The sequence below is a fragment of the Mus musculus genome, chromosome 13, assembly GCF_000001635.26.
Source record: "Mus musculus strain C57BL/6J chromosome 13, GRCm38.p6 C57BL/6J".
Classification (NCBI taxonomy): Eukaryota; Metazoa; Chordata; class Mammalia; order Rodentia; family Muridae; genus Mus; species Mus musculus.
In genome coordinates, this window is record NC_000079.6 from 23,916,209 (window position 1) to 23,933,013 (window position 16,805).

Here is a 16,805-nt window from a genome sequence, read left to right on the forward strand (position 1 = left end):
CTTCCAAATGAACCACACTTGCATCCTCCAGAGGGGCCTCTGCAAATGGAGCATTGTAGGCGCCAACCATAGATCTCTTTGTGGTCAGCAGTCTCTGGCTAGTGGGAGGCTTCTGACACAGTCTGGGAAATGTCAGGGCTATGTCTGAGCAGCTGGCAGCTGTGGCTGATATATTACCTTCTCAAGTGTTTTGTGGGGAATTCAAAATAGCAGAGCTGGCATGAAGGGAGGGTTGCTGGCTGTGGAGTAGACAGTGCTTCTACCAAGGCAACCAGAAGAATCTAAAAATTATTCATTAGGAAATCAAGTGGGCCTCAATACCTTAGCTTATTTAAAAGAAAAATGAACACTCTAAGAAGTGCTTATAATAAAAACATACTGTTAACATTAACAGGAATTTAACTATGATATAACAAGGCTTGACTCCTGCCTTGGTAACCCAGGAAGGGGTGGGTCCTTCAAATCAGTCTCACAAGAAGACAAAGAGCAACAGTATTATGCTAGGGAGAGGATGGAGTGAGGATGGATTGAGAAGCAGCCAGGATTGTGGGGAATAATCCCAGCACCCAGGATTCAGAAGCAGGAAGATGATGGGTTAGAAGCCATCCTGGGCTATATAATGAGTTCAAATCCATCCTAGACTACATAGTGAGAAACTAAATCAAACAAGAGCCGGAGTGTAGCTTAGGAGTAGAACATTTGCTTAGCATACGCAAAGCCCTGGGCTTAACTCCAGACAGAGGGAGAGAAGGATGGAAGGAAGGAAGAAGAGATAGAGAGAAGAAGAGGGAAGAAGGCACATTAATAAGCAAAAAAAGAATTCTCATAGGATTAGAAATAATCTCTGCCTATACTACAAAAAATCAGAACATATGACTATAATGACTAATATATCATACCAAATAAAAATAACATATTTTCCGAGTTTTTTTTTTTTAAAAAAAAAAGGCCTGGTGGTAGTGTCACTAGCCTTTAATCCCAGCACCATGGAGGTAGAGGCAAGTGGATCTTTGTGAGTTCTAGGCCAGGACAGCCTACAGAAGGAGTTCCAGGACTGTACAGAAAAACCTTGTCTTAAACAAACAAACAAAAACAAAACCATAAGTGAGTATTGTAGCCTACAACATGGAACTGATTTCTTGAGTGAAATGATCCAAAGGGATGGGGTAGAGAATATATAATAATAGCCCTATTGCTACTTGGGTAAAGGGAATGAAAAATTATAAAGAATATAAATGGATTTTATACATAGAAGATTATAATAGAAGAAAAAATTAAAACTGTGAGGCAGTTTGTAGCACCGAAATTTGTAAATGTTCAAAATTTGATAAAATAGAATTAGAACTTAGGGAAATACTGGTTCAGATCCATGGTTGGTGAGTGAAATGAACTAAACGACTCTATCTCCCAAATTTATGCTGAAGCCTTAATTTTCCACATGATGGTGTTTGCAGTTTGAGCCTGTCAAATATATAGGTCAAATAATAGGTTTAGATAAGGGACCGAGGGTGACCCCACCCTCGGTAGTATTAGTGTCTGAGAAGAAGAGGAAGAGCCAGGATTCACTCTATCCATCTCCCTTTCTCTCTGTCACGTCTCTGTGTTATATGAGGACACAGTTAGAACACAGGAAGGAGACACTCAGCAAACACTGAACCAGGCAGACTTTGACCCTGGAATTCGTAGCCTCTAGATCTATGAGAGTTTAATTTCCCACTGTTTAAACCACCCAATTCATGGTGTTTTGTCCTAACAGCCTGAGGTGACTAATCTAAGGAATTTGCAAATTGTTATGGTCTCTATACAAACAGAAACCCTGAGAAGTCCACTACTACTTACATTCTCTACTTTTTTTAAACCTTTGAAAATGTGTGTGTGTGTGTGTGTGTGTGTGTGTGTGTGTGTGTGTGTGTGTGTATACAATTCTGTGTGTTCCCTCGGAAGTCCCTGGAGTTAGGTTTATGCATGACTGTGAGCAACCTAATGTATAGGCTGAGAATTGAACTCTAGGCAAGCTTAGGTTTTTACCTGCGACTACATTTGAGAGTGTAGAATGTACATGAGTAGCTTGTTTGTAAATAGAACACAATAGCAGCCTTTCTATGGTGTTCAATATGTAGGAGACTCTGTTCTAAGATTTTACATATATTAGCTCATTGGCTTCTCTGATAACCATAAGAAAGTATACTCACTTGAGAATGTTTAAACATTTTGTCAACTAAAAATATTGAAACTTAGAGAAATTCCTGAGTAGAGGAACAACAAACACACCTGGAAGGAAACAATTTGTAACTCTTGTGCAGCTGACAAAGATTCAAGTTAGGCTTACTGCTTGCCTTGATAGACTGCTACCCTTCCTCGAGACCCCAGCACACACAGACACACAGACAGACACATGTACATACATGCACATGCATGTACCAGAGAGGCCAGATGCCCAGCAAGTTCCTCAAGATATCAAGGACTCCTGGGATGCCTGGCCAGTCTCACTTGAACTTTCCTTGTGCCTACTCTCTAGCAAGGCCAGGGGCTTGCTCCTAAGGTTTCATTTAGGTCAAAGTGTGGTGGCTCCTTCTAACCTCAGCTTGTCACTCATTCTTTTAGATCCTCTATTCTTTTCTAACCTTTAAAAGTGTGTGTGTGTGTGTGTGTGTGTGTGTGTGTGTGTGTGTGTGTGTTTAAGTGTATGTACACAATTCTGTGTTGTCCCTCAGAGGCCCCTGGAGTTGGGTTTATACATGACTGTGAGCCACATAATGTATAGGCTGAGAATTGAACTCTAATCCTCTGCAAAAGCAACTATTACTCTTGGCCAATGAGCCATGTCTTCAGCGCAGAGTCATGTCCTCACTAGCCAAGCCCTGTTAGCTATTAGACTCACTAGTTTCAATAGTAAGCTTTCTCTTTTAAAAAAATAATTGTGTGTTTTCTTCAATTTTTCATTAGATATTTTCTTCATTTACTTTTTTTTTTTTTTGAGACAAGGTTTCTCTGTGTAGCCCTGGCTGTCCTGGAACTTACTTTATAGACCAGGCTGGCCTCACACTCAGAAATCCGCCTGCCTCTGCCTCCCAAGTGCTGGGTGGCATTCATTTACATTTCAAATGCTATCCTGAAAACCCCCTATACCCTCCCCCCTGCCCTGTTCCCCTACCCACCCACTCCCACTTTTTGGCCCTGGCATTCCCCTGTACTGGGACATATGAAGTTTGTAGGGGAGCAGGGAGGGGGAGAGGGTATAGGGGACTTTCAGGATAGCATTTGAAATATAAATAAAGAAAATATTTAATAAAAATTTGAAAAAAAATAAAGTTTGCAAGACCAAGGGGCCTCTCTTCCCAATGATGGCCGACTAGGCCATCTTCTGATACATATGCAGCTAGAAACAAGGGCTCTGGAGGTACTGGTTAGTTCATATTGTTGTTCCACCTATAGGGTTGCAGACCCCTCCATCTCCTTGGGTGCTTTCTCTAGTTCCTCCATTGGGGGCCCTGTGTTCCATCTTATAGATGACTGTGAGCATCCACTTCTGTATTTGTCAGGCACTCGCATAGTCTCACCAGGAACAGCTATATCAGGGTCCTTTCAGCAAAATCTTGCTGGCATATGCAATAGTGTCTGCATTTGGTGGCTGATTATGGGATGGATCCCTGGGTGGGGCAGACTCTGGGTGGTCCATCTTTTTGTATTAGCTCCAAACTTTGTCTCTGTAACTCCTTCCATGGGCATTTTGTTCCCTATTCTAAGGAGGAATGAAGTATCCACACTTTGTTCTTCCTTCTTCTTGATTTTCTTGTGTTTTGCAAATTGTATCTTGGACATTCTAAGTTTCTGGGCTAATATCCACTTACCACTGGGTGCATACCATGTGTGTTCTTCTGTGATTGGGTTACCTCACTCAGGATGATATCCTCCAGATGCATCCATTTGCCTAAGAATTTCATGAATTCATTGTTTTTAATAGCTGAGTAGTACTCCAACTCCATTGTGTAAACGTACCACATTTTCTGAATCCTTTCCTCTGTTTCACACCTTTTTTTAATTGGAGCTAGGATTAATTAAAAGAGAGCATGCTCAGGAAAAAAGTAAGAGACACTAGGAGAAGTGAGCTTCTTAAGACAGTTACTGTGTTTGTGTGTGTGTGTGTGTGTGTGTGTGTGTGTGTGTGTGTGTGTTTCTAACTTCTGGGATATAGATTAAGCTAGATTAACTAGCCAAAGAATTTCAAGGACCCCCACCACCACCAATCACTGCTTTCATAGACGTAGGGTCACAAGCATGCCAGCAACCTCTCTATAGCCACAATACACAGCGTTTCACTGTTGGTGATACTTTTGGAAATTTGTTTTGAATGGTCTTTGTTTTCAGTATCAAAGGTTCTTTCCAACTACTGTCAACATCAAGGTGGTGATAAGATATCTCTTTATTAGCAGTCTATTGCTGGTGAATCAATCAACTGCTGTGCCAATTCTGTTTTTCATGGTGTGACTCAAAGAAACTGCGGTCACTATTACAAAACAGTCTCCAACGTGATATATCATCACTTCTTTACTTCTACATGTTCTATTTCCGGGGACACACAGTCAAACAGTAGCACAGAGGGAAGGAGCAACGCAAGATGCAAGAGACATGTGGTGCTGCCTTGGAAACTGGTTACCTCACAAGATGCAACTCAATCATCCAAACGGATCACAGTGATCTAGGTTTTACTGTGTTAGATTCTGTGGTTAGAAGTTCTCTCCCAGACATGTGTTGATGATAGGAATGTGTGTAGTGGCAAAGTGATGAGTCTAGTGAAAATTAAACTATTCATTGTTGAACTCAGTCTTGGAATTATTTGGGGATGTGTCTTTTCAACAGTTTAAGAATTTGTATCAGTGAGTACATATCATGTGAGTTCTTTTGTGATTGGGTTACCTCACTCAGGATGATGCCTTCCAGGTCCACCCATTTGCCAAGGAATTTCATGAATTCATTGTTTTTAATAGCTTAGTAGCTCCATTGTGTAAATGTACCACATTTTCTGTATCCATTCCTCTATTGAGGGGCATCTGGGTTCTTTCCAGAAACTTAGAATACCCAAGATATAAGATACAATTTGCAAAACACATGAAACTCAAGAACAAAGACCAAAATGTGGACACTTTGCCCCTTCTTAGAATTGGGAACAAAACACCCATTGAAGGAGTTACAGAGACAAAGTTTGGAGCTGAGAAGAAAGGATGGACCATCTAGAGACTGCCATACCCGGGGATCCATCCCATAATCAGCCTCCAAACACCATTGTATACACTAGCAAAATTTTGCTGAAAGGACCCTGATATAGTTGTCTCTTGTGAGGGTATGCCGGGGCCTAGCAAACACAGAAGTGGGTGCTCACAGCCAGCTATTGGATGGATCACAGGGCCCCAGTGGAGGAGCTAGAGAAAGTACCCAAGGAGCTAAAGGGATCTGCAAGCCTATAGGTGGAACAACAATATGAACTAACCAGTACCTCCCAGAGCTCGTGTCTCTAGCTGCATATGTATCGGAAGATGGCCTAGTCGGCCATCACCGGGAAGAGAGGCCCATTAGTCTTGCAAACTTTATATGCCTCAGTACAGGAGAATGCCAGGGCCAAGAAGTGGGAGTGGGTGGGTAGGGGAATGGGGAGGGGTATGGGAAACTTTTGGGATAGCATTTGAAATTTGAAATATATATAAAGAAAATATCTAATAAAAACTAATAAAATAAAAAAAAAGAATTTGTATCAGGTTCTGCAACCTACTAAGATTTTTAACTTTGAATAAGCTCTAACTAGCTCCTTGCTTTATTCCTTCCTCCTTTCTTTCCTATTTTCCTTCTTCCTTCCCTTTCCTCCTCCCTCCCTTTCTTCCTTCTTCCTTCCTTCTGTTTTGGCCTTTCTTTTTCTTCTTTTCTTTCTTCTTTCTCTCTTCCCTTCCTTTCTCCCACAGAGTCTTGCTATATAGCCCCAACTGGCCTCACACTAATAGTTGCCCTGACTTAGCCTCTTAGTGCCGTGGTTAAAGGCATGCACAACCACACATAACCATAGCTAACATCTCAATGAATATTTAGCATCTGTTTTTACGAATACAATGTTTTATTGATCTCATTGTGTTTACTGAGTCACTGTGATTGGTGTCCTTTTGTGGGAATCAAGAATATTTTGCATTCCAAAGAACAGTCCCGAAAGACAGTTATCTGAGGCTCCAAATGAGCTGATTAGACCCTCAGAGATGGCGGTGTAGAGTACTAAGCTTCTAAACTACGAGCTGTCATTAAGTCCTGCCCCCTAGAGGACCTGCTCCTGTTGTGAATAATGCAGTTAGTTCTGTAAGACACAGAACACCTTTACTGAATTTACAGATAGACATAGTAAATGTTCAAATTCATGAGGGTGATTCCAGCTGGGGTTTTTGTTAGAGCTGCAAAGCTTGCTCATGAATGATAGTATCTTCTCTGCTTGAGGCAAGTATGGCTCCGCTTCCAGGAGTATCTGTAAAGTTTTCTGAAACAGTCTTGTGCACAGGTACTTTTTCTTGTGTGTTTCTAAGGACATATTACCTGGACAGTATAGACTGAATATGGGAAAAGGAGGTTTTGTTTGTTTGTTTGTTTGTTTGTTTGTTTTTGTTTTTAATAAAGGAGGAAAGACAGAAACCTGGCTCAGTGGGTAAAAGCTCTTGCTTTGCCAGCCTGAGCACCCAAGCTCCATCTCCAGGACTCATGGTGGAAACAGCAAACTCACTCCCAAAGATGGCTCCTGACCACCACATGCATGAGTACACATACATACACACACGAGAGAGAGAGAACACAGGATAGTAAAATTATTATTATTAAAAATAAAAACATGTGAAGCTATAAAGACTCAAGTAATAGGGATGACAAAATGGCTTAGTGAGTAAAGAGGCCACTGCCAAGCCTGAAGACCTGAGTTCTATTCCTAGGTCCCATGTACCAAAAACAGAGAGCAAAATCCTGTAGGTGACTTTGTCCTCTGACCTCCACATGGGTACAATGTCTCCCCAGGGGTGGCGGGGAAGCGGATATCTTAAAGTTAAGTATATGTAATATTATATATATATATATATATATATATATATATACACACACACACACACATACATAAACAAACGTGTGTGTATGTGTGTGGATTTTGGTCCCAAACCTCTCATCCAGGAGAGCAGTCCATCACAGGGTTGTTATCTTGATGATGTAATAAAAAGACATAGAAAAGCTGGAAAACTGCTTTTAGGAAATCTTTTTTTTTTTAAACTAAAAGAGCTGATGATTTTATTTTCACATCTCACAATATAAGTGAAACTCACACTTTTTTGTATCACTTCTCCCTCCAGACGTATTCTCTCTGATAGGAAGGGAAGTTTCCTTGTCAAGCATCTACTAAACACTCAGGCTCAGCACCAAGATCTGGTGAAAAAGAACAGGAAATAGAAAACAATAAAGAGCTCTTCTACTCTTATCTGTCTGGTCTGGGCCATGTGGGCACCATCTTAGGGCAGGCAGGAGGTCTCATCATTGGAGGCCCGAGCATCATGGGCATGTGGCCTCCCGTGGACTGTCTCATCCCAGGAGCTGGTCCCACAGGCATCATCCCAGGAGGAGGGGGGCCCAGCATTGGCATCACGGGAGGGCCTTCCATGAGGGATGCAGGCATCATGCCAGGCTGAGGAGGACTCGGGAGACTGGGGGTAGGTGGGATCATGGCCCCTGCAGGCAGAGGAGCAGAGAACCGAGCCGTAGGGATCTTTCCTTGTTGAAATGCAGCCGTTGTTTTGTCGATCTGTTTTGTCTGGGCCTGGTTATCATCCATTTCCGGGAATAGTCTTTCACATTCTCTTTATGTTTCCGACCACTGCAGTGTATCTTACTCACAGACGGAGGATCATGGGTAAGATACGTATCACAGTAGTCACAATGAAACTTAAGCATGATACTCCACAGGCAGTTGGCTACCCAGGTCTCTATTTTTCTTTACTACAGGAGAAGTTGCTCATCTCATGTGTCTGAAGAATTCTTTCTGGTCCAGTAGATGCTAATGTTTCCGTTTGACTCTCTGTGTCCCCTATATACACATTCCATCTATGAGCCTCTGTCAAATATACAATTTATAGATTGTAATGTACTAGTGAATGTTTAATAGCTAGCTATGGAAGAAAAGTGAGTGTACACACAAACATACCTGCAGAACACAAATGGCCATAGCATTCAAATTCCAAAAAGCCCAATGCAATTTTCTTTTTCAATGTCTTGAATTCTCCTGTATTGTTGTGTGTCCATGATGGCGGAGTGGCGGCACACGTACTATGGTGCATGTGTCGAAGCCAGAGGACAACTTTGTGGAGTCTGTTCTTTCCTTCCACCTTAATGTCGGTTACAGGGATTGCACAGCAGATGTCTCTACCTGCTGAGCCATCTCTCCAGCCCCTTAAGTATTTCTTAATGTAATTTTTAAATAGGTGTTAAGATAGAATGCTTCTCCAAGTTGTGATTTAGACCTTTATGAGAACTGGCATCTATTGTGAAATCTGCTTTCCACAAAAGTAACTTTAATGTTAACAACAGTGCCACAAAATTAGCCTGGATAGCTGCCACCTAGCTAGCATTTCATCACAGCAGTGACCCACATGTCCCCAGTTATGATTTAGATGTGAAGTGTTAGAGATGCGGACCTCAAGTGGTGGGTTCAGTGTCTGAGAAGTGATTGGATCCATGAGGGCTTTGGACTATCCAGTGGATCAATCCACTGAGGGATTTCTAAATTGATAGTGTTACAGGGAAGTGTCGAAAGTCTTCAAGGTAAGATTTTAGTTGTTTGACCTATGTCCCAGAAGGGTTCTTGGGGTCACTTCTTGTTCCTTATTCTTCTTCTTTCTGTTTCCCGGATGCCCAGAGGTAAACAGATCTGCTGTACCACCTCTCTGCAAGATGCCTTACCCCAGAGTCAGAGACCATGAGACCAGCTTACTATACATTGTGAATTAGATAAATCAATCCTTCCTTTAGGTTGTTTTTGGCAGGCCGTTCACCACAGTTAACTGAGCTCAATCCTGATGTAAGCACTGGTTCTTGAGAAAAGAAAGAAAAAAAAGAAAGAGACTAAGAAAGAAAGAGAGAGAGAGAGAGAGAGAGAGAGAGAGAGACAAAGAGAAAGAGAGAAAGAAAGAAAGAAAGAAAGAAAGAAAGAAAGAAAGAAAGAAAGAAAGAAAGGAAGGAAGGAAGGAAGGAAGAAAGGAAGGAAGAAAGAGAGAGAAAGACAAAAAGAAGAAAGAAAGGAAGAAAGAATGAAAGAGAGAAAGAGAAAGACAAAAAGAAGAGAGAAAGAGAGAGAGAGAGAGAGAGAGAGAGAGAGAAAGAAAGAAAGAAAGAAAGAAAGACAAAGAAACTCACCACAAACAATAAAAGTGAGTTGGAACTTTACCTGGGTTTTACTGGAGTGAGCAGTTCCTTTTCCAAACCAGCTCACTGTTTTTGAATACCAAAAGAACACTTCCTTCATACTGGAGGCTGTTTATAATGTGACTATAGATACACCATCACACCTTTAAGCTCAATCTATGTTTTTAACACTTCTTGCCAGATTTTTATGAGTTTGGACAATAGAAGAATATGTAAAGTTAAGGGTTTTAGTTTTGATTTCCAGGGTGGACCAAATCTGGCCTGACTACCAAGTACAGGAAAGTCACTCACCTCACCACTGAAGAACCACACACAGCTGTGTGCCCTTCAGCAGCGTCTCCCATTCAGAGAGAATCACTGACAAACAGCATCTGAGCTTAGGCAGTAAACACCAGCTGTTGGCAAGTAGGATGTGATGAGCATTCACACTGTCCTGAATTTAATTTACTCTATTGTGATTTTATGTTATTTAATTTGTTAATAATGGTGATGTTTAACAGTCAGTATTCACAGCGGTGGCTGTCTCTGGGCACTCTGAACCCTGGGCAGAGTACTATGTTTCAGGGGATGGCCAGGTTTCTGGTTTAAATGAAAGATACTGGACAAGTGTACTTCCTCCTTTAGACCCTGCCCTCACTGTCATCCCTGCACATGGGTCATCCATCCACATGGGTGTCACCAGCTCCCTAAAACTTCACCCATCTATTTCACAGCTGAACACAGGAGCTCTGTCTGTCATTTTTGATTACACGTTCTAAGCTCCTTAGCTACCCAAAGCTTTGCAGCAAGCGACCTCCAGCTGCTCCCTAGTCACGTCATCCCTAAATGTTTCCTAGTCACGTCACCCCAGTGCCTCCCCATATTCCCCAGTCAGGTTAGATTGCTTCTTATTACTCAAAGAAACCATCGAGCCACACCTCTGTGTTGATGACTGTCTTTGCTGTCCCTAACTGAACCTTGACTTTTCCTTGAGTGGCATTTTCTGACTCAATCCTCCAGTTGTGGCTCGAATATTCTCTTCCTTGGAAATATTGTCTTACTCTCCAGTCCCTTCAAATCACACCCAGACTTCAACCCCAAAATCTCTACAAGTTTTAAACATTAATATTGTAGCAGTAGCTTTGCATTCACACTTAGGATTTTTTTCTAATTCTCAGTTTGTTCATTTGTTCACTACATTATACACACATACCTTGAAACACTGTCAAATATTTGAACAAATTTCCAGTGCCACTCCGTGTCCGAATGCTCATAACACTTGTCCAGTGACTGGAGGGATGTCTTTTAAGTGTCCTTTCACACAATATTTTTTCTTAATGTGATGCTTGTGTCTTGTCTGGTTCTAAATTTGTCCTTCTATTGACTTGTAGTCATTCCATTTAAGACTTTTCAAGCTTGGGGCTGGAGAGATGGCTTAGCATTTAAGAGCATGGCTGCTTTTCCAGAGATCCTGAGTTCAATTCCCAGCAACCAAATAGTATCTCCCAGCTACCTGTAATGGAATCTGATGCCCTCTTCTGGCATCCAGGCATACATGCAGACAGAACACTCATATAAAATGAGCAAACAAACAAGCAAATAAATGAATAAATAAAATTTTAAAGAAAGACTTTTCCATCTCAGCCAGTAATAAGATTGGCTTCGTTTATATTTGTTACTCTGGTCTAGTTTCTAAGAAGGAAATGAACAATGAGGCCTCTTAAATGACATAATACTTAGCTTTCTCAGAGGAAATGGAGAGGACGCTCATTGATAAGTCCCTAATTTGCTATATATTTAAAGTGGAAGTATCAATCACGCTGTGGCAGTTTAGCAAAGACAGCAGGCTTAGCTTTGGTTACTAGCATCATGCCGCTGGGTAACACACAATCGTTGTCCTAGTTAGGGTTTATATTACTGTGATGGAACACCATGAACAAAAGCAAGTTGGGAAGGAAAGGGTTTATTTGGCTTATACTTCCTCATCATAGTCTATCATCAAAGGAAGTCAGGGCAGGAACTCGAGCAGGGAAGGAACCAGGAGGCAGAAGCTGATGCAGAGGCCATGGAAGAGTGCTTCTTAGTGGATGACTCCATATGCCTTGCTCAGCTTGCTTTCTTATAGAACCTAGGACCACGGGCTAGGGATGGCCCCACCCACAATGTCCTGGGCCCTCATCCGTCAATCACTAATTAAGAAAATACCTTACAGCCTGATCCTATGGAGGCATTTTCTCAATTGAGGTTCCCTCCCTTCAGATAACTCTAGCGTGTGTCAAGCTGACATAAAACTATACAGCACAACGGTCATATGATACATGCCACATGGTACGCATGTATTACTTATTAATAGTGGAGAGTTTAGACCATAAGAGAAAGTGTAAGCCCAGGTGGAAACGATGGGATGTTAATTTTATTGATGCTATGTACGACCCAGCAGGCAGATGTAGTTAAATATGGTCCAGATTTGATAAGTTTCAGGATTTCAGAAGCCATAGCACAGCCAAAGGAACTGTGTAGGAGGCGTGGCGTCCACTGCTCTTTTCGATTCCTGACAGGAGGAGGGAGGACTGGATTAAGGAGCCCAAGCAAAGAAGTCAGGAGGATGAACAAACCCCCCCCCACCCCCCAGCGATCAGCTTCTCTTGCTTCTGAATGTTTCTTCTGATTGCCTTCTGCTGTCAGATACAGAGATAAACCTGCCATCTGCCAGCTTAAATCCATGCTTCCCCGTGACTATCTACCTATCCCTGTGCTCCACTCTGGTTAAGAACGAGGCAGAGCAGGAAAATAAAAGCCGTCTACATCCTGGGTGGGGGCAGTTGGGGGAGGGGGCTTTCACTGTGCTAAATTCAAAGCTGTTGCTTGAGATGGTTGGAGAGATGTCCACGCAATGAAAGGACCCGCTGGAACTAGATTAAAGAAACAAGGAGAAGCCATGGAAAAGACTGTTCTTGAGATGTCTTGCTACGGGACCCGAGGCTGCTGGGACTGGCGACATGTGCTGAGAGGAGTCTGAAGCATACTGTCCGCCACCCTTTTCCCCAACAGCCAGTGTTTCTTGCTTCGTGGTTTCATTTCTGTGATTTGCTCCAAGGGCAAGCACTGCAGCTCCTGCAGGAAGAGGGAGAACCCTGCACTCACTTTCTGAAGTCTTCAGATTGCCCTCTACACCCCCAACATGTCCCTTCCAACTCCACGTCTGAAAGTCTCTGGGAAGATCTAGTGTACACCAGATTGTTTACACTGTATTGTGTGACTCATGCTCCTGTACTCTGAACCAACAGTGGGGGCTGGGTGTATACAGTTCCTTTCCTGATGTTGCCAACAGGGTGATATATGAGAAAGCAACACACAAAACAGAATAATTTAGAGGTTTTAGGATTTGTTCACTGTAGCAGATCATCCTGGAAAACCTTTCTTTTCAACTTGTTACTCATATACATGTATATCTGGGACTTAGTCTTATAGTAAATGGTCCCCCCCCCCAATAATTTATTTGTTTTTATTCCATTTAATGGGGAGGGACTTGCAAGGGAGCTGTGATTGTGATGTAAATGGTATTTCTTAGATTGTGTTGAAAAAAAAAAACTTTTACAAACTTCTCAGCCCTTCTACACGTTTTGCATGTTTGAAATCTTTGTGCTGTTGCTCCCGTCTGACTTCCTTCCCACTTAGATGTGTAGCAGCAAGGCTCTTAGGATTTTTCATAAGAAGACACTAGAGACAATTCACCCTTAATACCTGCTCCTCATCCACCCATGATGGAGAGTAATCAGACATACTTATGTTCTCCTTGGTTTTAACATCAAGTCTTATCTGTTCTGGTTTGTTCCCAATTCCATTAGCCTTTAATATCCTTTCCTCACAGCCTTATTAGTGTAGAACATTCAATCTTTAACTATTTACCCTATGCTTTCTTATTTTTTAAATGAAAAACAGCCAACACTCACTAAAAATGCTTTTGCCACAAAAATTTCTCTTAGATAGCATTTTTTTATGAGCCAAGGAGAGAGCAACAGTGCATTTTGAAGTGAGCACAATTATTACATCAAGGACATGTTATTCACTGGAATATTTTTATTTTGAAATGTCACCACAACTTTTCACAGAAATCATGGCTCTCTATGAGAGGAATGGTCTATCCCACTGTGACTTTTCCTGTTTTATATAGCATTACACCTCAAAAGTCACTGACATGTTATTTTTTTTTTCTTCTGAGGTACTCCATATTACTAATTCCCTTTCCAAAGCATTATCTGATATGCTGGAATATTACCAGTGATGGGGGAAGTCCTCTAATAACTACAAGTATTTATCCCAGTTTCTATTGCTAAAAAGAAAAAGAAAAAAAAAAAAACAAAAAAAACAAAAGAACACCACGGCCACAAAGCAAGTTGGAGAGGAAAGATGCCATTTGGCTTACATTTCCACATTGTTGTTCATCATCAAAGAAAGTCAGGACAGGAACTCAAACAGGGCAGGGATCTGGAGGCAGAAACTGATACAGTGGCCAAGGAGGGGTGCTGTTTACTGGCTTGCTCCTCGTGACTTGTTCAGCCTGCTTTTGTGTAGAACTCAGGACCACCAGTCCAGGGATAGAACCACCCATAATGGACAGGACCCTCCGCCATTAATCACTCATTTTATAAGTGCCTTACAGCTACATCTTATGGAGGCATTTTCTCAAACATCCAATCTAGACCCGTTTCCTTTCCCCAATAATAACATCACTGGCGGGATCTTCTCTGACCAGTTATATCTGCCTCACCCAGTACTATCCATGATCATAAATTACACCCTCAAATCACTGATCCCTGGAAAGAAAACCCCTTCAGACATTCCCACCACCAGTACTAAATTCTCCCCCACAGTCATGTTACTGCGTAAAAGCAGTGATCTCCTAAGTTTATAACCGATGAATCAAATTCTCTGTGATCCTGCAATCCAGTTATATTCTTTGTGAGAAGGGCAAGCGGCTCTGACAAGATTCTTTGGTTTCAGTTTTGCCTTATCCAAGTCCAGTTCACTCGCCGGCCTTTGTCACGTGGGTGTTTCTTTGCACATAACTATGCACTGATAGATTAATATTTGCATATGGGAAAAGGCAACATTCCTAGCAATGGTCTCTCCTCTTAAACAGCTTGAGTTTGTCCTCATTTCTGCCAGCCGAATATAGACAGAGAAGGTGGTCATCTTCTTGTGGCCAGGTGCCTTGTAGGCTGGCTCCGGATCTCACTCCTGACTGCGATCTCAACGGTTTGGGCACCCGGAACAGAACTTATTTTGCTGAACACCGCACGAGACCATAGGCCCCTCACGATTAGCTTGGGCACACGTCTTTGTTCACTTTCCCATGGATGTAGCTGTTATATGGAAAATAGAAAACAGATGACTGTTTGACAAGGCACATTTTATGTCCAACACAACGCTAAGCCCAGATTTGTGGCTTAGTAGACACTGTTAGTCTCTTAGCAACCCAAGGACCGGATCAGTACTACCTCATTTGCATACCTGCGTCTGGGCCTGTGAGCTTGGTGACTGTAAACGTCACACCTCGCTCCAGCTCAGATTCCACTCACCTTTTGCTGTCCTTTCACAGCCTTATTCACGCCATGGCAGGCTTGCCACCAAAGGCTCCAGAAGGCTGCTGGCACTCAGCAGAGCCAGGAAGCACAAGGGACGCCCCCAAGAGGCCAGTCAGAGTCTGCACCTCACTGAAAGGGTCTTACCGGGATACCAAGCTCTCGGCCGTTGTCAGCAACTCTGCATAGCATGGCGGAATTTGTTGTGTCTAACAGGTTTCAGCAAGCCTCTACCTGCAATAGTGGAGAAGATGGGCACAGCTTCATGCTTGACCCAGTACCTCATGTTCAAGATTGAGACGGTCATCTATAGTTATACAGTGTCCAAGTAAAACTGGCTAACGGCCACATCAAGTTCACAAGCCAAAGAGCCACCCACACTGTAATGGGCGACACACTTTTGACTTGGGTGGTGTGTCTGAACGTTATAGATTGGATTTTAAAAAAAAAAAAAAAAAGTGTTAGCAGTGATGTTTGATGTGGCAGGTTCACCAGGCAAAACTGCTCCCTAATCAGACTGAATCTTTAAATATCTAAACGAGGGAATTTTTTCAGGGAAAAAGTCAGACCCCAAGTAAATCAGGTTGGTATGTTCTGTGTGAAGGTGTGGCTGTCTTGAACTTTCCCGGGAGCTCTCTTAGCAATTAGCATTACCAGAGACATAGGGCAGAAGAGCCCAGAGCTGCAGATTTGGGGAAGCCTACCATGGAACCAAAGAAGATTGTCTCTCTGTTGTCAATGTGTAGAGGGAAATATACCCTGTAGATCAGCCCCTTTAGAGCTACTGAGTCCAGGTTACAGAGCCAGTATTCTGATGAAACACTGCACATTCACTGAGGTCTTCTTACAAAGCAGATTCAAGTAGGAATGTGAAATCTTGTTTCAAATCATTTGTGTTGGAAACCAGCAGTTTGTCCACTGAGCCTGCCAGTTTGCATTGTCATAATTTGTGCTTGGCTCACCTTTATGGCAAGATCCTTTCACGTGCTATTTGTGTTCAGTACAAACTGGTATAAAGGTTACCCATATTTTAGTGATTGATGTGAGAGAGCTACCCTGGGCTGGTAGTTCTGGGTTGTATAACAAGACAAGGCAATGCACAGAATTCCTCCATGGTTTCTGCTTCAGTGCCTACCTCCAGGTTCCTTCCATGAGTTCCTGCCCTGAATTCCCTTCATGATGAACTATAACTGTAAGATGAAATAAACACTTTTCGCCCAATTATGTGGGGTTTTTTGTTTGCTTCTTTGTTTATTTGTTTGTTTGTTTAACAACAATAGAAACCTTAGCTAAGACACTCTCCCTCAAGGAACAGGGTCAGTTGGGCTATCCATCTTACTCAAGGCTACATTCCACATTACATTGCAAGCTGGTATCACTGGCCTTAATGTGGGACTGAATCAGATACAACTCCATTTTGTAATGTTCTTATTTTTCTTTTCAAAAAATTTGAGAAGAATTAGACTGTATGGCCCTTTTAGAGGAAGTGTTTTGCTGGGGAAAAGTGGGGGGGGGGGGTAAGGGGAGGGAGATTTTGTGGCTTCAAAAGCCAAGACCAGGCCTAGCCTTTCTCCTCTGCCTCTCTCTCTCTCCCCCTCCTCCCCTCTACTCAGCACCATGTCTGTCTGCTTCTAGTCATGATGATCATGACCTAACCCAACTATAAGCAAGCTATCAATTAAGTGCTTCTTATAAGAGTTGCCTTGGTTATGGTGTCTCTTCACAGCAATATAGCAATAAAGACAGTACCCAATGAGTGGCACTGCCTGGAAAAGCCATGGAAATTAACAAAACAGTATTATCAAATATATATATATA

At 42.3% G+C, this 16,805-nt stretch overlaps 1 pseudogene; it reads right to left on the reverse strand.

The window, feature by feature from the left end:
• Positions 7,484–7,861, reverse strand: Snrp1c-ps2 (U1 small nuclear ribonucleoprotein 1C, pseudogene 2; annotated as a pseudogene).